A 26,238-nucleotide genomic window follows, 5' to 3' on the forward strand; every position below is an offset into this window, starting at 1 on the left:
TCATTTGTTAGAGATGTCCACCAGAATAACACCATAGCCACAGACTTTATTATTCACTGTTTTAAATACACTGAGTGTACAAAACATTAAAAACACCTGCTCTTTCCATGACATAGACTTACCGGGTGTATCCAGCTGAACGATATGATCCCTTATTGTTAAATCCACTTAAATCAGTGTTGATGAAGGGGATGAGACAGGTTAAAGAAGGATTTTTAAGCCTTGAGACAATTGAGACATGGATTGTGTATGTGTGCCATTCAGAGGGTAAATGGGAAAGACAAAATATTGAAGTCCCTTTGAACGGGGTATGGTAGTAGGTGCCAGGCTCACCGGTTTGTGTCAAGGACTGCAAAACTGCTGGGTTTTTCACACTCAACAGTTTCCCGTGTGTATCAAAAATGGTTCACCACCCAAAGGACATCCAGCCAACTTGACACAACTGTGGGAAGCATTGAAGTCAACATGGGTCAATCAGAGATTGTCAAGCGAAGCCTTCGATACTGGTTCATCCTACGAGGTAGGGAGGGATGTATTTTCTGTTTGTTGAGATTGACAGTCTATTTATTCTGGTGTTGAAAACACAAACCATAATATTAAAGCGCCTGATGTCGGTATACTTTGTTTATTGATTGTGTGGTGCTTTGGCACAGAAACCTGTTGGTGGAACATTTGTTACATATATTTTATATAATTAGAAATATGTCATCAAAATGTAGAACATCTGATTTCCCCCTAGCTGATCATTGTCTGCAGCTGGCTCTGATTGTAGTGTAAATGAAACAGGCAGGGAGAGGGAGCTCGTCTGTGGTGGTCGGCGATTCTTGCGTGGCATCGACTGTGCCACAAAAGCATGCTGAAGTAGCACAGTCGATATCCACGTTTATTAACACAGGGTTGCTACATGTAGCTCTAGAGTTCCGTGTAGCGCTAGAGTTCCGTGTAGCGCTAGAGTTCCGTGTAGCGCTAGAGTTCCGTGTAGCGCTAGAGTTCCGTGTAGCACTAGAGTTCCGTGTAGCACTGCACTGATCTATGGTCTAGACTTTTCTAAGAGGGCTTTCAGTGGGTTATCTCTTGGTTGTGGCTGTGTTTTCCTTGGTTCCCTGCTAGACCCTGCTGGGTTGTTAACATGCTGTGTGATTTCCAGCTGTGTAATGCACACAGTGCAGTCCAAACAAATCAACTCAGAGCAGAGCGGAGCCCGCCAGTGCAGGGGCTGATGCAGACTGGGGAGGTGACGAACAAACACTCAGGTGGACTTGGCTCTCCAGATCGTAGTCTGATGAAGGATTCTGACACAGCAACGATAACAACTGGGTACCGGTTTGCTCTGTTATCAAATGGATTTCCCCGCTGACATTCAGAAAATGTATATGTACCAAAAATATGATGAATTGCTCTTAATGTGTCATTGGGTCCTATGGTGTATGAAAAACGGTGCTCTGGTCTGATGAAAGTGTATCTTCAGTAGTACTGTAGTTTATAGCAGACCCTTTGTGCGCAGCTGCAGAATGCGAGTCTGCGTTGTGATAACTGTGGTGGGTGAGGTGTTCTATGTATAGAAAGGCAGACGATGGGGAGCAGTTGGACTTTGAAGCTGGTGCTTAGTTGGAACCCGCATGTTCAATTATCACTGTTGAACCGTTAACTCAGCCACAAAGACTTGTGTTTCTCTGTGCGTAATAGAGCCTTAAAGATCAGAGTGATGATTGCGGTGTTCATTGACATTGTAGAAACGGTTCAGTTTGAAAAAAGATCAAAGTAAGGATCCCCTTCACGTTTTACTCTGCGGGTGATGTTTATGTAGCTATTTTTGTGGATTTAATAGATGGATATGATGTGATTGAGGTATTGTACTCAATTCAGCCAAGTACAGAAGCACATCAGTTTTACTTCAATGGAATTCAGTGTGTGCTATCTGTGCTGTGTGCTTGGGGAGATTCAGAGAAGTTTAGTCCAGGGCTAAAAACATGACACGTGACTGTTGTGCTCCAGCTCTGAACAACAACTCTTCTGACACCCTATTTCCAAAGCAAGCGCAGACGGAGGCGTGAACGTGGAATGTGTGTTATGTTTTTATTTAGTTTAGAATCTTCACAAGATACAGCCGAAAGTGTGTCACAGGCTGACCCAGGTTAAGTATGAGACAGCAGTTTGCAGGGCGGTTGGCCCCTGAGACAGAGCGAGGCCAGGCTGAGTCTGTCTCCAGGAAGCTTGTTGCAGAGGAGACGTTAAACACTGAGTTCCTGTTTGACATCTGTTTCTACCGAGCCAAGTAGACCAGGCTTTTCGCTGGCAGGCAGGCAGGCTTGTGTCTCTCTCTCTCTCTCTCTCTCTCTCTCTCTCTCTCTCTCTCTCTCTCTCTCTCTCGCTCTCTCGCTCTCTCTCTCTCTCTCTCTCTCTCTCTATTCTAAGGGGCTTTATTGACGTTGGAAACATATGTGTACATTGCCAAAGCAAGTGAAATAAACTATTAACAAAAATGGGAATAAAACAATTAGAAATGAAGAGTAAATATTGCACTCATAAAGGTTTAAATAATATAAAGGAATTTCAAGTGTTATGTTATCAGCTGTGTATAGTGTTTTAACAATGTACAAATGGTAGAGGAAGATAAATAAATAGATCAAGGTAGGTTGTCTTTACAATGTTGTTTTTGCTCCACTGGTTGCCCTTTTCTCATGGCAATGGTTCACAAATCTTGTTGCTGTGATTGCACACGTTTCACCTCACAGATAAGGGATTTATCAATGTTTCAAATTCTTTGTGGGTCTGTGTGAAATATGTGTCTCTAATATGGTCATACATTTGACAGTAGGTTTCCACCTAATTTTGTGGACAGTGGCCATATATCCTGTCTTCTCTCGAGAGCCAGGTCTGCCTATGGCAGCCTCTCTCAATAGCAAGGTTATGCTCACTTAGTCTGTACATGGTGAAGGATTTTCTTAATGTTGGCTCAGTCACAGTCGTCAGGTATTCTGCTACTGTGTACTCTCTGTTTGGTTGGTTCTAATTGTTTTGCTGTCCTGGGGTTCTGTGGGTTCTGTTTGCGTTTGTCTAAAGAGCCCCAGAACCAGCTTGCTGAAGGGACTCTTCTCTAGGTTAATCTTTCTGTAGGTGAGGGCTTTGTGGTTGAATGTGTGGGCATTGGTTCCTTTTAAATGGTTGTAGATTTTAAGTTATTTCTAGAATTTTTTATAATTAGCAGGTATAATCCTAATTCTGCTCTGCATGTGTTATTTGGGGTTTTACGTTGCATGCAAAGGATATTTTTGAATTAGTTTTAGCCAGATCCTAATTGGTATGTCGCTTTTTATGTTCCTTCTCTCTCTATCGCTCTCTCTCTGCCAGGGAAAAGAAGGCGGTTTAACTGCTCTGTGACCCTTTCCTCCCCACCCCTGTGGAAACCAAAGAAATTCGGATGACGCTCCTATCGGTTGACTCGGTGCCCAGAATAACGAAACGTTGAGAGATAAAATCAGGCAAGACGGGTTCTTACACATGCTACTAACCTGCTAGACTGTCAACCCGCAGGCTTGTGAATAATGAACCAGCTGTATATTTTTAGAGAGGGAGAGAGAGAGAGAGAGAGAGAGAGAGAGATGAGAGAGAATACAACAGGTCTGAAAATGAACACTTCATCTAAGGTGACTGATTCTGTTGCAGGCTACCAATTTAGTTATCTCAGAAAATCTCACTCAAGTTGAACTGACCAAAAAAAAGTACAACCTGAAAGTAAGTGTTAAGTACTACTTGAAGGCTGACAGATATGCTACATTGCATAAGAGAAACACATAGGCTTATTTTTCTGTTCACCAACTCGAAGTGATCACATGAAATGTCACTTAGCGTGATGAGATAGGAAGAGCAATGTATTGGAAGAACTCTGCTTCCTTGTTTCCACTCGGGTCACTTAGAAATATCTCTTATTTGTTTTTCCGTCATAAGTATGGCCAATGGCCAATGTAAACCTCCTGCCCGCCTGCCTTCTGCCCTGAGTGAGGACACACGGCGTTGCAGTGTATTTTTAGCATCTAGCGATAGAGTGACCTGCCAGACATCAGAGGACCAGTTATCCACCTACTACACCTTATGTTACATGAAACCCTAGAATGGGCAAAGGAGAGGAACACATAGAGCGAAGCCACACAGGTCCTTCAAGCACTGATGATGTCAGTGGTGGAGGCTGAAAGAGGACACTGAGGTGGAGTGGGTGACACAGCCTGGCAGAAGGCACTGATGATGTCAGTGGTGGAGGCTGAAAGAGGACACTGAGGTGGAGTGGGTGACACAGCCTGGCAGAAGGCACTGATGATGTCAGTGGTGGAGGCTGAAAGAGGACACTGAGGTGGAGTGGGTGACACAGCCCGGGCAGAAGGCACTGATGATGTCAGTGGTGGAGGCTGAAAGAGGACACTGAGGTGGAGTGGGTGACACAGCCTGGGCAGAAGGCACTGATGATGTCAGTGGTGGAGGCTGAAAGAGGACACTGAGGTGGAGTGGGTGACACAGCCCGGGCAGAAGGCACTGATGATGTCAGTGGTGGAGGCTGAAAGAGGACACTGAGGTGGAGTGGGTGACACAGCCCGGGCAGAAGGCACTGATGATGTCAGTGGTGGAGGCTGAAAGAGGACACTGAGGTGGAGTGGGTGACACAGCCCGGGCAGAAGGCACTGATGATGTCAGTGGTGGAGGCTGAAAGAGGACACTGAGGTGGAGTGGGTGACACAGCCCGGGCAGAAGGCACTGATGATGTCAGTGGTGGAGGCTGAAAGAGGACACTGAGGTGGAGTGGGTGACACAGCCCGGGCAGAAGGCACTGATGATGTCAGTGGTGGAGGCTGAAAGAGGACACTGAGGTGGAGTGGGTGACACAGCCCGGGCAGAAGGCACTGATGATGTCAGTGGTGGAGGCTGAAAGAGGACACTGAGGTGGAGTGGGTGACACAGCCCGGGCAGAAGGCACTGATGATGTCAGTGGTGGAGGCTGAAAGAGGACACTGAGGTGGAGTGGGTGACACAGCCCGGGCAGAAGGCACTGATGATGTCAGTGGTGGAGGCTGAAAGAGGACACTGAGGTGGAGTGGGTGACACAGCCCGGGCAGAAGGCACTGATGATGTCAGTGGTGGAGGCTGAAAGAGGACACTGAGGTGGAGTGGGTGACACAGCCTGGGCAGAAGGCCAGACATGCAGGTGTCGCAAATGATCCCACTTGGAATTCAAGTGTTTATAAAGAAACAGGCCGACCAGTTCTAAGAAATCCTATTCCTGTTACTTTACTTGAACTTGTTCTGCTAAATAAAGAAAGCATGAAGAAGATGTTTGTGGTAATGTTTGTTTTCAGTTGGATTAGTGCTTTTTCAAAAGTGCATGGAAAGACTGAAACGTCTCAAAAGTTTGTCTGGGACGTCATCATTAGATCAAATTGATGATGTTGTTGCTTCCACTAAAATAATGTTTTATTATTTTATGATCATATTATAAACCTTGCAGATTGTTTCTTTCTGTGGAAATGCTGAGGGGTATAGGCACAACCCACATTTCCACTGATTTGTATCTTTATTAAAAGTGACTGTTTGGTGATTCACACTTTCCACATACCGTATGAGGCAATTGGCGGACGGTGATTTCTTTGTCTGTGAGTAATTCTTTTGCTACATGGTGTGTAACACAATCTTAAATAGTTACTCTTCTGTATGCTTAGCTACATCACACATGATATACGTGGCTTTGGATTAAAGCGTCTGCTAAATGGCTTATATTATTAATATATTACATCACACAGAGAGGTGACAACTTGGCTTCAAGGATAATCATCTGGCAGTTTAGATATAAGCGTTATTGAAAGGTAAGGCCATAGCCTCTCTCTTTAATGGGTAGTTTAGGTTTCGAATCGATCAGATATACAGTGAAATGATACAATGACTATGAGGTTAAAGTGCGGGTTCACTGTATTTCCATTGACTGTACGGTATATTGAAAGGGAGACATCTGAATCACCCTGCTGAATGCACCTGTCTAGCGGAATATGTTGTCCCTGAGGCAGGGCATTGTATGTGATGCTGACACATAGTCACCTTAGTCTATCCTATTTATTAATAAAACATCCTTATGTGAGGAAAACCTTATTCGCTTAAGTGCACCCAGAATTACAGAGAGATGCAGGCAGAAAAAAAAACTGTACGCACATAGTCTGTGTGAGAGACAGGGTGGGAGAGAGAGAGAGAATCAGAGAGATAGAGAGAAAAGAGAGAAAGGGGACATGAGGGAGATGCAGGCTGGTATAGTCTGGCCCTGCAGGCTGAGATCAGCCTAATCATTAGAGGAGATAATGTGGGGATGAGTAGTATGACATCAATATTAGGCACTCAGGCCCAGAGCACCATTGTTGCCTGCCTGCCTGCCTGCCTTCCCCCTCTCCCCCTCCCCCTCTCCCCCTCTTCCCTCCTCCCCTCCACCCTGTGCTGAGTAAACAGTGGCTCCCCAGGGAGAAAGCCAGTCATTGATGGCCTGGCAGTCTACTGTGCATTGTTACAGGGCCTGAAGAGAATCCATAGTGACCTCATCCACAGACGGGAGCCCTACCTGTCCCCGGCTTCCATAGAGGGAGTACAGAGGGTGAGGCAAACAGTGGCGAGATGTATTCGATTGCTAGTAAAATGAAGTAAAACAATGACGTTGTTGGGTTTTGACATTGATGGAGTGCCATGTGCCTCTAGTGGCTTAGTCTTTTATTCAATCGTAAAAATAAAGTGTTTGTGTTGTGTTGGGGGAAATTTAGTGTTCCTCACTGCAGGTACGGTTTCACTGAGTTCTGGTGATGAGCATATTGAGGTGATCATACTCTTTCTCTGACATCAGAGGAAAGATGTGCACATTTTCACTAGAGGATTGCATGTGTGGTATTGGCATGCTGTGTTGGCTCAGAAAATCTATGGCAGGATTGTAAATTCATCTTTATTAGACAAAGAAGATATTCTGTGGGGGAATTAAAGGACAAATAAATGAGTGGTAGTTTTACAGAATCGACTGTATCTGAATAATCTCATCGGTGAAGATTACCACCACTTACTGGAATCATGATCAGTCTGTCAGAGGTCACCAAGCTTTTTCTGAGTCACGATCACTTTCACAGTCAAAAAGCAAGCCAAGATCTACCTCTCCGATTTAAAAAAAAAACCTGACTTAAGAATTGTAACATGAACCTAATAACACCAGTTCTATAGGAATGAAGTTCGTGCAGTAGGCCTAATATATTATCACAGCAAATTGGTTCTTCTCAGACCATTTTATATCTGAAAACTCAAGCTTTGATAACAAAATAGATCAGTTGGTGTAGCACTTGTGAAGCACAGCTGAGCATAAATTGAAATTATTTGCTTTTTTTATTTACTGGACTGATGGTACCTGCATCTGATGGTCATTGTACTTTCAAGATGACAGGGAACAAAAAAAAAGAAAAGGTAAAATCATGACGTCAGTGATCTTCAGGTCGGAAAGTCGGAGCTTTAGAAAGAGTTTCCGACTTGGAATTCCGAGTTGGATGACCGTTCAAAACGATTTTTTCCAGTCCGATGTCGTTTTTTTTAACTCACTAAAGTCGGAAGTCAGAGATTTCAGAGTTCCCAATAATTTTTTCAGAGTTCCCAGTCTCAGCGGAGGGAGGGAGAGAGCAGCAGAAGGTCAGCCTCTCATGGTCCCTGCTCTCTCCTTCCTTTCCTCCGGTGAGACTGACCAGAGAGAGGAGACACCGTCTTCCACCTGATGGTGAAACTCGAGTCGCACCGCATCTGCCTCATGCACAAATTCAGAGATAGTTAAATATTCCTCAATATTAAAATAGACATGACGAGCTGCTAATAATAATTAAAACGCATGGCTATTGATACACTTGGCGACTCATTCATTGCAGCGCGAGCAGAAGTAGGGAGAAGTGCATCTTATGTTTTGTAATAGTGTTGAATAAAAACAGTGATGATAGTGTTGAATAAAAACTTAAACATGAAGTCACTCATAAAAACGGCAGCTCTTTGCTTTATTCTTTGACTGTCTCTCTCTGGTCATGGTTTTAAAAGTTCTGAAATCTCACGTAGGCTAGTATCAAACTGCAGTGGCCGTGGAAGTTGAAGGAAAGGGGATTTGAGCTATCTATTGGCCAGCGATGTAGGCTCTTTCGATTTAGCCACAGATCTCCCGGTCTTTTCAGACAAATGAAATGTGCCAAAATGGGAATACTTTGCCTACCCAGTGTGCATGACTTCTGAATCGAATGCACCTACCGCCAACAGCGCAACACACACACACAAAAGAAGAAACGTAAACCTTTATCATTAGCTTTTCTACAGAAACGTTTGGTGATCAACTAGGAAGGCCTTGAAAATCGATCAGTCAATCGCGATCGACAGGTTGGTGACCACTGGTCTATGTTGATCTTACCGAGATATCAAACACTGGCACGAAAAAAACTGAAATATGAAATACTTTAGCTAACTGTATATGACACCTCAAAAAGACCTAGAAATCTGGCTGGAGTTATATTGCAAGAATGTGCTTTGTGTTTAGTCTGGATTATTCCAAGAATGTCTGCTGCTCTGTCATGATGTACAGGTAACTGCCAAAATAAAGGAAACACTTGAGAAAAGGAGGGATACAAATTACACTGTATATTGAAAGCAGCTGCTTCCACACAAGTGTGGTTCCTGAGTTAATTAAGCAATTAACATCTCATCATGCTTAGGGTCATGAATAGAAATGCCCAGTTGCCCTTTGTTTTGGCTACCATGGCTAGAAGAAGAGATCTCAGTGACTTTGAAAAAAGGGGTCTCAAAGGAGCATAGGGGGTTTAAAGTGTGTGTGTGTGTGTGTGTGTGTGTGTGTGTGTGTGTCAAATCAAATTGTATTTGTCATATGCACCGAATACAACGGGTATAGACTTTACAGTGAAATGTTTGCTTACGAGCCCTTCCCAACGATGCAGAGTTTAAAAATAGTAATACAAGAGGAATAAAATACACAAGAATGGAGCTATATACAGGGAGTACCAGTACCAGATCAATGTGGAGCTATATACAGGGAGTACCAGTACCAGATCAATGTGGAGCTATATACAGGAAGTACCAGTACCAGATCAATGTGGAGCTATATACAGGAAGTACCAGTACCAGATCAATGTGGAGCTATATACAGGGAGTACCAGTACCAGATCAATGTGGAGCTATACACAGGGAATACCAGTACCAGATCACTGTGCAGGGGTATGAGGTATTTGAGGTAGATACACTACATGGTATACAAAAGTACCCCCACACCATCACAGTTCTTCCTCCATGCTTCACGGTGGGAACCACACATGCAGAGATCATCATTTCACCTACTCTGTGTCTCACAAAGACACAGCGGTTGGAACCAAAAATCTCAAATTTGGACTCATCAAACCAAAGAACAGATTTCCACCGGTCTAATGTCTATTGCTCGTGTTTCTTGGCCCAAGCAAGTCTCTTCTTCTTGTTGGTGTCCTTTAGTAGTGGTTTCTTTGCAGCAATTCGACCACGAAGGCCTGATTCACGCATCTCCTCTGAACAGTTGATGTTGAGATGTGTCTTACTTGAACTCTGTGAAGTATTTATTTGGGTTGCAATTTCTGAGGCTGTTAACTCTAATGAACTTATCCTCTGCAGCAGAGGTAACTCTGGGTCTTCCTTTCCTGTGGCGGTCCTCATGAGAGCCAGTTTCATCACAGCCCTGGATGGTTTTTGCGACTGCACTTGAAGATACTTTTAAAGTTCTTGAAATTTTCCGCATTGACTGACCTTCATGTCTTATAGTAATGATGGACTGTCATTTCTCTTTGCTTATTTGAGCTGTTCTTGCCATAATATTGAGTTGGTCTTTTACCAAATTTTGCTATCTTCTATATACCTTGTCACAACATAACTGATTGGCTCAAATAAAGTAAGAAGAATAGAAATTCCACAAATTACCTTTTAACCAGGAAAACCTGTTAATTGAAATGCATTCCAGGTAACTACCTCATGAAGCTGGTTGAGAGAATGCCAAGAGTGTACAAAGCTGTCATCAAGGCAAAGGGTGGCTACTTTGAAGAATCTCAAATATAAAATATATTTTGATTTGTTTAACGCTTTTTTGGTTACTGCATGATTCTTTATGTGTTATTTCATAGTTTTGATGTCTTCATTATTATTTTACAATGTAACTACAACAACAAAATGAAAGGTGTGACTTCCAGACTTCTATAGGACATGCTCTGCAATAGAACCATGGGCACTGTGACTATAAATAGTTTAAGAAGCAGTGATGGTGGGACAGAGAGGTGTTTCCAGGGGTGTGTTTCTCTGTGTCTCAGAGGAGCAGCTGTCTGGAGAAGCCTGAATAAATGAGTCATTAGAGTGGACCCTTCATAGTCACGCCCTCCTGGAGCAGGGGAGACCCGATCTAATTGGCCAAGCTTTGATGTGATGCACATTCTCTAACCTTCTCAATGCAGCACGTACCACTTAACAATACACTTTTCTTTCATCTGCTAAACCAATTAATTTGTAGCGTGGAATAAAATATTGAAGAGAAAAAAGCTAATTTTGAGACTTTGTGATGGCGGCATGTTACCATATGATATATTTGAAGCTTTGTGAATGTTTATTATGATGCGCAGTTGGTATGGAAAGCTGTTCATATGACTGATTGTATCATGAGATCATTGCATATGCTGTAATATTTAATTCTTAATACAGCGAATAACAACAGAAAGAAAAGAGAGCAATTTCTTGCCTTTTTCTACTATAACTGATTCAACATGATGAAAGAGAACTAGCCCCTGAGATTCTGTCATGGCATTCTGAGAATGTACTATTAGACCAGTGGAAAGTTCTCTGACTCATTTCTGCCTTCCTCATCGAAATTATGACTCAGGAGGGGAGCGCAAAAAAACGTTTTAGACATCAGAGCATTCTTGCCGTGTGTGTGTGGGGGGTACACATGGTTGTGTGTGTGTGTGTGTGTGCCTGCGTGTTAAAATGTGGAAGTGAAAGTGTGAGTGCGTATGTTTGTGCGTGTGTGCGTTTGTGTATCAGCTTATATGTAAATGTGTGTGTGACTCACCTCACCTCCACCTTTCATTACTCTCTCCCCACCTCACCTCACCTCCACCCCTCATTACTCCCTCTCTCTCCCCACCTCACCTCACCTCCACCCCTCATTACTCCCTCTCTCTCTCTCCCCACCTCACCTCACCTCCACCCCTCATTACTCCCTCTCTCTCCCCACCTCACCTCACCTCCACCTCTCATTACTCCCTCTCTCTCTCCCCACCTCACCTCACCTCCACCCCTCTTTACTCCCTCTCTCTCTCCCCACCTCACCTCACCTCCACCCCTCATTACTCCCTCTCTCTCCCCACCTCACCTCACCTCCACCCCTCATTACTCCCTCTCTCTCCCCACCTCACCTCCACCCCTCATTACTCCCTCTCTCTCTCCCCACCTCACCTCACCTCCACCCCTCTTTACTCCCTCTCTCTCTCCCCACCTCACCTCACCTCCACCCCTCATTACTCCCTCTCTCTCCCCACCTCACCTCACCTCCACCCCTCATTACTCCCTCTCTCTCCCCACCTCACCTCACCTCCACCCCTCTTTACTCCCGCTCTCTCTCCCCACCTCACCTCACCTCCACCCCTCATTACTCCCTCTCTCTCTCCCTACCTCACCTCACCTCCACCCCTCTTTACTCTCTCCTCACCTCCTCACCTCGACCCCTCATTACTCCCTCTCTCTCTCCCCACCTCACCTCACCTCCACCCCTCATTACTCCCTCTCTCTCTCCCTACCTCACCTCACCTCCACCCCTCTTTACTCTCTCCTCACCTCCTCACCTCGACCCCTCATTACTCCCTCTCTCTCCCCACCTCACCTCACCTCCACCCCTCATTACTCCCTCTCTCTCTCCCTACCTCACCTCACCTCCACCCCTCTTTACTCTCTCCTCACCTCGACCCCTCATTACTCCCTCTCTCTCTCCCCACCTTACCTCACCTCCACCCCTCATTACTCCCTCTCTCTCCCCACCTCACCTCACCTCCACCCCTCATTACTCCCTCTCTCCCCACCTCACCTCACCTCCACCCCTCATTACTCCCTCTCTCTCCCCACCTCACCTCACCTCCACCCCTCATTACTCCCTCTCTCTCCCCACCTCACCTCACCTCCACCCCTCATTACTCCCTCTCTCTCCCCACCTCACCTCACCTCCACCCCTCATTACTCCCTCTCTCTCTCCCCACCTCACCTCACCTCCACCCCTCTTTACTCTCTCCTCACCTCCTCACCTCCACCCCTCATTACTCCCTCTCTCTCCCCACCTCACCTCACCTCCACCCCTCATTACTCCCTCTCTCTCTCCCTACCTCACCTCCACCCCTCTTTACTCTCTCCTCACCTCCTCACCTCGACCCCTCATTACTCCCTCTCTCTCTCCCCACCTTACCTCACCTCCACCCCTCATTACTCCCTCTCTCTCTCCCTACCTCACCTCACCTCCACCCCTCATTACTCCCTCTCTTTCTCCCCACCTCACCTCACCTCCACCCCTCATTACTCCCTCTCTCTCTCCCCCACCTCACCTCACCTCCACCCCTCATTACTCACTCTCTCTCCCCACCTCACCTCACCTCCACCCCTCATTACTCCCTCTCTCTCTCCCCACCTCACCTCACCTCCACCCTTCATTACTCCCTCTCTCTCTCCCCACCTTACCTCACCTCCACCCCTCATTACTCCCTCTCTCTCCCCACCTCACCTCACCTCCACCCCTCATTACTCCCTCTCTCTCCCCACCTCACCTCACCTCCACCCCTCATTACTCCCTCTCTCTCTCCCCACCTTACCTCACCTCCACCCCTCATTACTCCCTCTCTCTCCCCACCTCACCTCACCTCCACCCCTCATTACTCCCTCTCTCTCCCCACCTCACCTCACCTCCACCCTTCATTACTCCCTCTCTCTCCCCACCTTACCTCACCTCCACCCCTCATTACTCCCTCTCTCTCCCCACCTCACCTCACCTCCACCCCTCATTACTCCCTCTCTCTCCCCACCTTACCTCACCTCCACCCCTCATTACTCCCTCTCTCTCTCCCCACCTCACCTCACCTCCACCCCTCATTACTCCCTCCCTCCCTCTCTCTCCCCACCTCACCTCACCTCCACCCCTCATTACTCACTCTCTCTCTCCCCACCTCACCTCCACCCCTCATTACTCCCTCTCTCTCTCCCCACCTCACCTCACCTCCACCCCTCATTACTCCCTCTCTCTCCCCACCTCACCTCACCTCCACCCCTCATTACTCCCTCTCTCTCTCCCCACCTCACCTCACCTCCACCCCTCATAACTCCCTCTCTCTCTCCCCACCTCACCTCACCTCCACCCCTCATTACTCCCTCTCTCTCTCCCCACCTCACCTCACCTCCACCCCTCTTTACTCCCTCTCTCTCCCCACCTTACCTCACCTCCACCCCTCATAACTCCCTCTCTCTCCCCACCTCACCTCACCTCCACCCCTCATTACTCCCTCTCTCTCCCCACCTCACCTCACCTCCACCCCTCATTACTCCCTCTCTCTCCTCACCTCACCTCCACCCCTCATTACTCCCTCTCTCTCCCCACCTCACCTCCACCCCTCATTACTCCCTCTCTCTCTCCCCACCTCACCTCACCTCCACCCCTCTTTACTCCCTCTCTCTCCCCACCTTACCTCACCTCCACCCCTCATTACTCCCTCTCTCTCCCCACCTCACCTCCACCCCTCATTACTCCCTCTCTCTCCCCACCTTACCTCACCTCCACCCCTCATAACTCCCTCTCTCTCCCCACCTCACCTCACCTCCACCCCTCATTACTCCCTCTCTCTCCCCACCCCACCTCACCTCACCTCCACCCCTCATTACTCCCTCTCTCTCTCCCCACCTCACCTCACCTCCACCCCTCATTACTCCCTCTCTCTCCCCACCTCACCTCACCTCCACCCCTCATTACTCCCTCTCTCTCCCCACCTCACCTCACCTCCACCCCTCTTTACTCTCTCCTCACCTCCACCCCTCATTACTCCCTCTCTCTCTCCCCACCTCACCTCACCTCCACCCCTCATTACTCCCTCTCTCTCCCCACCTCACCTCACCTCCACCCCTCTTTACTCTCTCCTCACCTCCTCACCTCCACCCCTCATTACTCCCTCTCTCTCTCCCCACCTCACCTCACCTCCACCCCTCATTACTCCCTCTCTCTCCCCACCTCACCTCACCTCCACCCCTCATAACTCCCTCTCTCTCCCCACCTCACCTCACCTCCACCCCCTCATTACTCCCTCTCTCTCTCCCCACCTCACCTCACCTCCACCCCCTCATTACTCCCTCTCTCTCCCCACCTCACCTCACCTCCACCCCTCATTACTCCCTCTCTCTCTCCCCACCTCACCTCACCTCCACCCCTCATTACTCCCTCTCTCTCTCCCCACCTCACCTCACCTCCACCCCTCATTACTCCCTCTCTCTCCCCACCTCACCTCACCTCCACCCCTCATTACTCCCTCTCTCTCCCCACCTCACCTCACCTCCACCCCTCATTACTCCCTCTCTCTCCTCACCTCACCTCCACCCCTCTCTCTCCCCAACTCACCTCACCTCCACCCCCCATTACTCCCCCTCTCCCCACCTTACCTCTGCAGCAATGGGAAAATGTTATTATATTCTCTCAGGCAAGATTTGAAAGGAGTGGGATGAGCATTACTGAAGGAATCATAATGGAATGCTACAGTACATTTCCCCCCTTGCATTTCTCCATTACACACTAGTCATCTAGGCTAACAGCACTCAGGTACTGTTCTGTTCTGAGTCTGCCTCCTTCAGCAGGACCAGGGGAGCTGGCTGGTTTACTTCAGCCAGACATTCCCTCAGATGACCTTCACTCTGCAGAGAAAGCAGTGATAAATCCTGCCATGACTCACTGCTGGCTAACGCCTTGACAGGTGGAGTCTGGGCTTGGTTTTTTATGAGCTCTCCCAGTAAAAAGCAAGTCTTTTGGTGTGGAGGAGTAAGGTCATGGAGAGGGAGAGACTATTCTGCTTCCCAAATGGCACCGTATTCATTGGCTCTGGTCAAAAGTAGTGCACTAAATAGGGAATAGGGTGCCATGTGGGACATAGCCACAGCCCTCCGATACCAGTCGTGTCCAGGCACGTCGTTCATTAACACTGCCTCATTGTCATGAGTAGTTCACAGTGTGCTTTTCCCCAAACCTCAGTCATCTACAGCAGTGTTTCTTAACTCCAGTCCTCCAGTATCCCCAACAGTACACATTTTTGTTGTAGCCCCAGACAAACTCACCTGATTAAACTTGTCAACCTATCATCACGCCCTCAATGAGTTGAAGTTGTCCACCTATCATCACGCCCTCAATGAGTTGAAGTTGTCCACCTATCATCACGCCCTCAATGAGTTGAAGTTGTCCACCTATCATCACGCCCTCAACGAGTTGAAGTTGTCCACCTATCATCACGCCCTCAATGAGTTGAAGTTGTCTACCTATCATCACACCCTCAACGAGTTGAAGTTGTCCACCTATCATCACACCCTCAATGAGTTGAAGTTGTCCACCTATCATCACGCCCTCAACGAGTTGAAGTTGTCCACCTATCATCACGCCCTCAATGAGTTGAAGTTGTCCACCTATCATCACGTCCTCAACGAGTTGAAGTTGTCCACCTATCATCACGCCCTCAATGAGTTGAAGTTGTCCACCTATCATCACGCCCTCAATGCGTTGAAGTTGTCCACCTATCATCACGCCCTCAATGCGTTGAAGTTGTCCACCTATCATCACGCCCTCAATGAGTTGAAGTTGTCCACCTATCATCACGCCCTCAATGCGTTGAAGTTGTCCACCTATCATCACGCCCTCAATGAGTTGAATCAGAATTTGTCCGGGACTCCACACTGTGACAACCCTCCCACTCTGTCTGCCATATTCTCTCTTTGTTCTTGTTTCCTTATTAGAATGCCGGTGGGCGGAGTTGGGAGGGTCGTCAGCTACATGGGAAACACCTGGGTGTGTCCTAGGATAAATAGACCTCTTCCCCATTCATTGGGGAGACTCTCCATGCAGACACAGACAGATTTTGGTTGTGGCTATTTGGTTTGTTTGTGTTGGCACCTTTCAACACCCCTCATTATCACATGTATACACGCGACCACTCACTTACACTACTGACTGCTGACTAAACACACACTATTGTTAATTGTATTTACTTTACTTCAGTAAATAAATATATTTTGTTATTTTTTATCTCCACGCTGTCTCCCTTTTTGTTACGGGCTTCGAGTCGGTTCGTGACAACACAGAAATGTGTGGAGTTGGGTCGTCACTAGTTACCACAGCCACAAAGTCAGAAACCCTGCCTATTTCTACAATTGATCATAAGATGTGATTTTAAACATAACTTTACCCACAATGCTAACCTTATGCCTGTCACCTCTGCTCCCGCTCTCCCCCCCTGGTGCTTGAGGGTGCCAGGCTGCCCTGCATCACGTACTCCTGCCATCTGTTACGCACACCTGCCTTCCCTCGTCACGATATTGGACTCACCTGGACTCACTCATCATCTGTTTATTACCTTCCCTATATTTGTCAGTTCCCTTGCTCTGTTCCCCGCTGCTGCATTAATTGTTTTTTGTCTGTATTAGTTTGCTGACGCTGTTCCTGTCTCGTTCTTTATTAAATGTTTGACTCCCCGTACCTGCTTCGTCTCTCCAGCGTCAATTCACGTGACAATGCCTAACCCTAATCTTAATTTAAGACCAAAAAGCCTATTTTTGTTTTCATGAATTTTTACAATATAGCGATTTTTGCTATGTGGCTGTGGAAACTACTGGAAACCCTGGAGTTGGGAACCCCTGATCTAAATCACTGTGTCACCGAAAAAGTACGTTTTGACAAACTCTTTCAAAGTCAGACTCAGTTTCGAGTTGCAGAGAGTTCATGCAGAGCGTTCATATACTCACTTTGGCACACGTTTACAATGAGAGACAAATACATACATGTATAATTTGCTTCTGATGCTTTAGCCTGGTCTCAATGAAGACCCTCACAGTACTGCACACTGAATGCACAGACCTCACACTAAATGAGATTGATAGGCAAGGCCGGCCTGACTCACATGCGCATGCTGCAAGTCATGTAGCATGTTATTGAGCACATAGGCCTAGGATATTGAAAATGTGTCTATGGGATGGCTGTTCCATATGGATGGAACTGGGGAGAGCATAGAGGGATCAAAGAGAGGCATAGGTTTTGTGCCTTGAATGCCCCCTATGCCCTTTATAGTGATCTAATTTTCACCCGGCTTAGGTAAAAAATAACACACTAGATAGAGAATAGGGTGCAATTTTAGACACAGCTATAGCCTCCCCTCAGTGAGTCAGAGGTCTTCCCTGTAGTTTCCTATGGCCAGGCTCCACGATCCTTGCTCTCACCTGGATATGGGCATTCCTTCATCTGCTCTGCTCTGCTCTGCTCTCTCCCTCTCTCCCCCAGCCCTCCCAGGACAGGGTAAAGCTCCCTGCTGGGGTTTCCACCAGACACAGGCTGGAATGTGACCCATTCATCAAATAGAGAGCAAATAAATCACATAGCTACTACCGCTTCATCACAGAGAGCAGGCCCTTATCAGGGTGTGGCGTGTTGAGTTAGACTGCAGAGTCCAGATCCAAGGCAAATCAGATCTGATGGTCCTATTGTCTGGGAGTGTGCCATGCAGGCTCAAGAGGACAGTGGTAGAGAGTTAGTGTATTTGTTGGGAGGGAAGCGTCTGCTGCTGTGGTACAGATCCAGTTTCAGCACTACTGCATATTTGTTTGTGTTTTTACTACTACTTGTTGTTCCTGGTTGTGCGTGTGTACTGTAACTTCCTCCCCTGTGAGATTTACGCTGTGAGACAGTTTCTTATTGGATTAGGCTGACTCCTTAGCAGGCGGGCAGGCTACAGCTCTAAAGGGCATTTTTGTCCATGGTGGGCTGGTCTGTGTTTCTTTCTACTCATATTAAAGAGATTCTTTGGTACTTTTGTATACTTTTTAGCCAATAGTTCTGAAAGTAGCACTCACGAGCCAAAAGTGTTCCCAGAAAATAGCTTACTACATCACATTTGCATTACGTCATTTGCTCTCTCTCTCTCTTAAAAAATACTTTTTTAGTCACCAAAGTAGCGGAGCATCTCTTTAAGAACCGTAATAGGGAGGCTAGAGGCTGAGTCTGAGGCCAGTTGGTCAATCCCAGAGGCCTAGTTTCATGGTGTGAGAAGATTGGATTAGAACAGTTTGTTTCTATTAAAAGCCTATGGAAGAGGGAGCGAGCGATGTCTGTCTGTGTGTGGTCATTTTGATCAGGCACTTCAATACAGAGACAGCAGATTAACAGCAGGCTGTGTACTGTACTGTATGTGTAGGAAGCCTATCCCTAGTCTCCACACACCACAGGAGGTTGGTGGCACCTTAATTGGTGAGGACGGGCTCGTGGTAATGGCTAGAGCGGAATCAGTGGAATGGTATCAACTACATCAAACACGTCGTTTCCCTGTGTTTGATTCCATTACATTTGCTCCGTTCCAGACATTATTATGAGCCATCCTCCCCTCAGCAGCCTCCACTGCCACACATTGATGATTCATCATACCAATGGTAGTTGTCCCAGAAATGTTTTAATGTTAGATAATGTGTCTGCCACCTGGTATCTAAATAACCTGAACATTTGGTACAGAACACAGATTTCACATTCTCTACCATTTTAAACCTGGGGTATTTTAAGTAATGAGAGATCAGACAAAAAACCACTTTGACATTACTCTTTTTTTTTATTCATGTTTTTTCATCTGTGAAGTCTCAGCCATTATAAATCCATTGACAGATTAGACTGCTAAAAATAAGGGGGGACTTAGTGTGCAGCCTTAACCATAAACAAACAAACTGTAGTTTCTCCTCTGCCCTGTCTGCCTGTGTTTTAGGGAGTCATTTGTGGTTCGCCAGAGGTAGTCCTCAGTCAGAAAGTGGCGGTGCCCCGCGGGACAAAAAAAGGACCGTTTATGTGTGAGTTAGAACAGTGGCCTTCTCGCAGGCAGACGGGCTGAGGCCAGGCAGGCATGTCCAGTCTGTGCGTGGGTGCTCTGGCTAGCCCACAGACTAGAGCTAAAATGCTTAGGATCATGCTCAGTCAGACACAGCGCATCAATCATTACCTTCCAAGAGCAGTGCTCCCAGGTCGTCACTGGTCCAACGTGTCATTTCAGCCAGCCTCTGGCTCTCATCTGCAAATAACAACAGCCTGCGTGCGCTCTTTCTCCCCGAGATCCCTGTATCCAGAAGGAACACTGCATGGCCTGCTACATCAGTCAATGTTGGATTTTCTCTGCTCTTGACTTTTTAATGCTTATTTTTAAGCTGTGATATACGTTAGCACAGTAGGTTTTTCTTTACACCCACTGTGTATCGCCTTGGTTTCATCACACATTAAATAAATCATTTGAATGTGAGTTACATTAATTCCCCTACACTTGGAATGTCCTCCTCATTCACCTCTTTGTGTCGACCTACAACAGGAAATGTGTGGCCAGAAAAAGCACCTATAAAAAATAGAAGTTCGATAGCTTTAGTTGCATGATTCTGCAACTTTTTGGCATGAAAATCAGACAGAGCTCCTGTTCTTCAACAATGGAAGTAGTTGAAAGTGGCGGTGTGTCTGTGAAGTTATAATTACACTAGGCCTGAATGGGACTTCTCTCTCATCTGTTCTATTGAGTCGTTGAAAAGGCCAGACTGTAATGAAATACTTTCACACTGCCATGGAATGAATAACTAACCATATTTGGTGGAGCTCTATTAATCTGTACAGTATCTCTACAACACACTATGCTCTGAAATGTATAGAAACCATTATTCATTTGCATTTATTTCGATATTTGTGGGCTGGATAAACCTCTTGAGGTGGAACATCTTGTTTTCGAGGGCGTCTTGAGAAAAATAGTTACATCACAAACAGAATCAATATGAAAAACAACATAGCCTGTAGATACGGACCCTTTTGATTGAAACTCTATTGTACTCATTTCAACCAACCATTTTCAACCAGCCTCTTCTGCAATAGATATAGTTCTATAATGGTACAATCTATAATGGTTGACCCTCACAAGACCTTGGCTGCACTCACCTCTCTCTCCACCCCTCCCTCTCTCCTTGGTCTGGTCTGGAGGACTTGTTAAGATTCAGTGTTTTAATCAAGCAGAAATCAATAGCTCCAGAGATATATATTGATCTCTCAGGCCCAAGAGTGTAAGATTGGCCAGTGGCCCTGTAAACAGGTGATCATGTAAACAGTACCTTGGTGGTATTATACATTTTGTATTGTAGATATGTAGTGATGTAATAATGTTATATGATGTACTGTTTTATCTTTTGTTTTATATGTATTGTAAGTGCCTTAATGTGTTTGGACTCCAGGAAGAGTAGCTGCTGCCTTGGAGATCCCTAATAAATACAAATACAAATAGTTGAAGAAGGTATGAAGGGTAACATATGTCTGGATTAAGGTGAAGTTCAGATTTGAGCACCATTGATACTAGATAGCATTTGTCACATAGTAGCAATATCTGTTCATTATAATTAACAACATGTGGTAGAGGAGACAAAACCACCTACCAAAACAATACTTCAACCAGTACTCATCTCAAAGAGCAATGGTGAGTGTTGCTCACATACATTACATTTGCATTGCTCACATACATTACATTTCCACCTCTGGCAGTGATTGAAATGGCGTTATTGTAATCACGCTGATCATCACCACAGATACAGTCAGTGTTTTCTCCCTCAGAATATTTCCAGCGTGTCTCAAGTCTCTCACGTACAACAAGAGTGCATATGCTAATCAGTGGATTTCTCTTCTCAGTTTGAGTCACCTACAGAGTTGTCTTAACCCACACTAACCACAGCATGTGTCACATCTGTGCTTACTTCAACCGTAACCTTTCAGTTCATGCCCTCTCAATGTATTTCAGACACACATGGGTTGTCTTACGTACACCTCCTGTCTCCTTCTCTGACTGATCACATCTGGGTTGCCCCAACTTGACTGTTCTGTCTGCCCCTCATTGACCTTATCATGACTGTCCAAGGCAGTGGTTCCCAACCCTTTTCGGTTGCTGTACCACCAGCTGAATGTTGCTCTGCCCGGAGTACCCCTGAAGTACCCCCTCACGTGCATTTTACCAGTAGACCTATGGTCTCATGAGTCTTCTCAAGTACCCCCAGAGGTCCAAGTACCCCTGATTGGGAGCCACTGGTCTAAGGTACGGGGATTCCATAGGAGGTGGTGTTACTAGTCGAGTCACCACTGTAGGAGGCCAAATCACACAGACGTTGCATATGAAATAATACATCACTTGACTTGTGTGTACGATGAGTGGTGAGTGGTATCATTTATTATTAGAGGATTTGTTCATGATCTGTATGGCATTCATTTCACAACATTTAATCTAACCTACTATTCTGCTTGTCTCAGTGTGGACATGCAGACTCATTATCTCCAGTCACATACATTCACATGTGTTGCAGCCTCACCTCAGCTCCCAGATTAGCTCTCTTACACTCCTGCCAGGGTTTCTGCCAGCAGGTCATCTGACCTGGTATCGGCACTGGCAGACAGTCACTCTGTGTCTGTGTAATGTGAGCAAGGTCCCCTCAGCTTGGCCAGGACCAGGGACACTTCATGTGTTGGTATGTGTTAACGTACTGCAACCCCCTCACCATAGCCAGCCACAGTACAACAGTCGTGAACTGACAGCAGCGGGTGTGCAGGCAGGCAGTGTATCCCTAGACGACCTTAGTGACACACTGCACGACATCCATTTATGTGACCTGTCCAATTACCTTACAGCATAGTAGAGGGAGTGAGGCTATGTGTGAGACAGTTCTACGGAAACTCTAGACAGATTATCCAGTCCAGCCTGCTGTAGTTGTCTATGGTGGATCCGTCATTCTTTATCATTCAATTGGCATTAGTATATTAGTATAACCATGTTTCCTTTATTCATCTTCTTGTCAATTTGATTTTAAGGAACACATTTTGCAGCTGTTGAGTTTAAAGAGGAAATTCTGCAGGGTGTCAATGTAAAAACAAAAAGAATAGCTGAGCCTTCCATTCACATTTCAAAACTGAAACTGTGGTTAAAAAGCAATAACTAAAGTCTTCATTAATGAATGTATATTAAAAAAAATTATGAATGAGTGATAGCCTTCACATTTTGGAGAAAGGACAATTTCTACAGTATGGCTCTCTTACTTCCTAGTGTATAATCTTGCTTATTGTAAGAACTGGGGTTAATGGGGCATAACATGACAACTGTAAATAACCATAGAAACAGGAAGGATTGTCATGTGAATTTCTTTCACCGTGGTGGAGCTTTTGTCTGTGTCTCAAATGTTACCCTATTCCCTATGTAATGTATAACATAGGGCTCTGGTCAAAAGTAGTGCACTACATGGGGAATAGGGTGCCATTTGAGATGTACTCTTTGTCTGGAGCTCTGATTTCTCAGAGAAACGTATTATTTATTTATGTTCAACGTAGATGAATTACAATCAGTCATCACCCTGAATGAAGCCTTTCATCTCTGCCTTATGGTTTAGCTTGGTAGCGTCTCTCTCTGATCTCTGCTGGGGATCTTGAACATGTCTGTGCTTTATAGTTCACACATCCATGTAAACGCTACAACTGAGAGAGAGCACTTGTATCTATTCTTACAACGCTAGATATCACACCTTCAAGGGTGCTGTGGTGTGTGTGAAAAGCTGCTTTTTCACTTCTATATCAACGGATGAATGCCCTCCAACGCACTCACATATACATGTTCACACCACACACACTAAACGACACCCTCAGCCTTTGAAGGCTTCCCGTGGGTGGTTCTGTGTGTCACCTCCTTCCTGTGAGAAGAGTTTCCATTTGCAGGTTGTTGTTGTTTGGTTTTTTCCATTAGTAGGTGAAGTTTTATTTAATTGCCAAATATCTCATCAACATTTTCATATTATTATTTTTTTTGTCTCTGGTTGATTTTTTTGGTGTTGTTTTGTGTAAATCCCTCCATCTGGCTCCTCTCCAACACTACCCATAATCCCCTAGTACCCCCCCTGATGGTGAGGGTGTTTTGCTTGTTTCAGACCAAGCTGATGTGATGGTGAGGGTGTTTTGCTTGTTTCAGACCAAGCTGATGTGATGGTGAGGGTGTTTTGCTTGTTTCAGACCAAGCTGGTGTGATGGTGATGGTGTTTTGCTTGTTTCAGGCAATTTGATGTGATGGTGAGGGTGTTTTGCTTGTTTCAGACAAAGCTGATGTGATAGTGAGGGTGTTTTGCTTGTTTCAGACCAAGCTGATGTGATGGTGTGGGTATTTTGCTTGTTTCAGGCTGATGTGATGTGATGGTGTGGGTGTTTTGCTTGTTTCAGGCTGATGTGATGTGATGGAGTGGGTGTTTTGCTTGTTTCAGGCTGATGTGATGTGATGGTGAGGGTGTCTTGCTTGTTTCAGGCTGATGTGATGGTGAGGGTGTCTTGCGTGTTTCAGGCTGATGTGATGTGATGGAGTGGGTGTTTTGCTTGTTTCAGGCTGATGTGATGTGATGGTGAGGGTGTTTTGCTTGTTTCAGGCTGATGTGATGTGATGGTGAGGGTGTTTTGCTTGTTTCAGGCTGATGTGATGTGATGGTGAGGGTGTTTTGCTTGTTTCAGGCTGATGTGATGTGATGGTGAGGGTGTATTGCGTGTTTCAGGCTGATGTGATGTGATGGAGTGGGTGTTTTGCTTCTTTCAGGCTGATGTGATGTGATGGAGTAGGTGTTTTGCTTGTTTCAGGCTGATGTGATGTGATGGAGTAGGTGTTTTGCTTGTTTCAGGCTGATGTGATGTGATGGAGTAGGTGTTTTGCTTGTTTCAGGCTGATGTGATGGAGTGGGTGTTTTGCTTGTTTCAGGCTGATGTGATGGAGTGGGTGTTTTGCTTGTTTCAGGCTGATGTGATGGAGTGGGTGTTTTGCTTGTTTCAGGCTGATGTGATGTGATGGAGTAGGTGTTTTGCTTGTTTCAGGCTGATGTGATGGAGTGGGTGTTTTGCTTGTTTCAGGCTGATGTGATGGAGTGGGTGTTTTGCTCACGTCAGAGTTTTTCTGTGGTTGATATGGCCCAGGTGCCTGTGGTTGTTGATCTTCAGCAGAAAGGGTTCTGTAATGATTGAACTGATCTCAGGAGGTGGAAGGGCTTTTAAACATCGACACAAGGGAGACGTGAGAGGAATTTGCTTGAGGTGCAGAAGTTAAGGTTAGTAGTTTGTGATACTCTCTGAGATTAGACACACAAAATAATGTACCCTGCGCTCATTACATTTTTACCATGTAAATAACATAAAGTTGCTAGGTAAAATTCCGGTATCTGGATGTAGGGGATTACCGTATTCTTCTTGAAGACAGCCGTTGCCTCATCTACCTTCAAAATATATTTTTGATTTAAATTTCCAGCTCAGAAATAAGCAGTTAATGATAATAATATGAATAATGTATTACATTTCTATAGCGCTTTTCATGACAATCTCAAAGCTCTAAGGTCTCTACTCTGTTTCTCTAGACTCTATAGTGTGATCACAGTGTCAATTTGATAGTTGACACAGAATATGATGCAACTGGGAACATTATTTACATTTGTGTCCATGCGGACCAGATAGCCCAGGTCCACAGGTAACTCAGTGTTTGTATCACATGTCACAAGTCTGTTACCATATAAGACAGTGTTATGACTCATCCTACTTTCTGTGGGAAGTCATGATTCATGCAAGCTGCAGCTTAAGCAGAAAGAGGCCTAAAATACTCTGGTATGCCGTCACACACACACTCACACACACACACACTCACATATGCACAGATGTACTCAGTACTCAGCAAAAGATAGCGAGACATAATAAAGTTACCCGAGTGAGAAGGAGAGTTACAGAATGACTGACCCAGTGGAGAAATCCATCTGAGGTAATACGAGCACGTTTGTCGATATTGTGTTTCCAGGCATGAGCTACATAAGGTGCATTTCTGTCAGGAAGTGGTTTTCTGTGTTGTTATTTGTTGGCAAGCCACACAGTTGTTGTCTCAGCACTGTCGTAAAGTAGATTTCTGCGATTAAAGCAATTTAAAGCTGAGCGATAGATCCAACCTCATTACATTTTGGTCTAAATGAGAGACTGCTTCAAAACATATTGTTAGTTGTTACTGCTTGCGTTGACATACTCATTTGACTAAAGCCCTGTGCGATGGAATTAATGAGCTCTGATTTGATTCTCCATCATCATTAGAATGAATTTGATACTCTCAAGGAGAGTCCTTTTTCTCTGTAGGTAACACCATTAATTACAATCCCCATAATAATTTACATTTGCTGTTGCTGCACGATTATTTTCCTGCTGTAGCAAACTGGCTCAAATTAAGATCCTACATCTGCATACAGTACGATGTATGTTTCATTTCAATAAGCAGTTAGGGATGACTGATGAGTGAGGTCTCTGTGATGTGGAGCATATGGAATAACTACTCTGCTAGATACATGTGTAAGGAGCACAACAGCCTGCATGACCACCCTCATGTTTCACAGCAATACGTCAGCATTTTAACCTACTTTAATCTGGCTAACCGTTGCCATTGATAGTTCAAACAGACTATACTATTGTACACTGCTCAAAAAAATTAAGGGAACACTAAAATAACACATCCTAGATCTGAATGAAAGAAATAATCTTATTAAATACTTTTTTCTTTACATAGTTGAATGTGCTGACAACAAAATCACACAAAAATAATCAATGGAAATCCAATTTATCAACCCATGGAGGTCTGGATTTGGAGTCACACTCAAAATTAAAGTGGAAAACCACACTACAGGCTGATCCAACTTTGATGTAATGTCCTTAAAACAAGTCAAAAATGAGGCTCAGTAGTGTGTGTGGCCTCCACGTGCCTGTATGACCTCCCTACAATGCCTGGGCATGCTCCTGATGAGGTGGCGGATGGTCTCCTGAGGGATCTCCTCCCAGGCCTGGACTAAAGCATCCGCCAACTCCTGGACAGTCTGTGGTGCAACGTGGCGTTGGTGGAT

At 45.6% G+C, this 26,238-nt stretch overlaps 1 protein-coding gene across 3 annotated transcripts in view; it reads left to right on the forward strand.

Annotated features, from left to right (window-relative positions):
• LOC115174915 (transcription regulator protein BACH2) overlaps positions 1–26,238 on the forward strand; it is a 108,206-nt gene that overhangs the window by 27,755 nt on the left and 54,213 nt on the right. Inside the window, exon 1 of one of the 3 annotated variants that reach the window (XM_029733936.1) lies at positions 24,149–24,423. The exons of the other annotated variants lie outside the window; for them this stretch is intronic. The gene's annotated coding sequence lies outside the window, so the exon portion shown is untranslated. Of the gene's footprint in view, positions 1–24,148; positions 24,424–26,238 lie in introns of those variants that run through there. 3 annotated transcript variants of the gene reach the window in all.

This window comes from Salmo trutta, chromosome 35 (assembly GCF_901001165.1).
Source record: "Salmo trutta chromosome 35, fSalTru1.1, whole genome shotgun sequence".
In the NCBI taxonomy this organism is placed as follows: Eukaryota; Metazoa; Chordata; class Actinopteri; order Salmoniformes; family Salmonidae; genus Salmo; species Salmo trutta.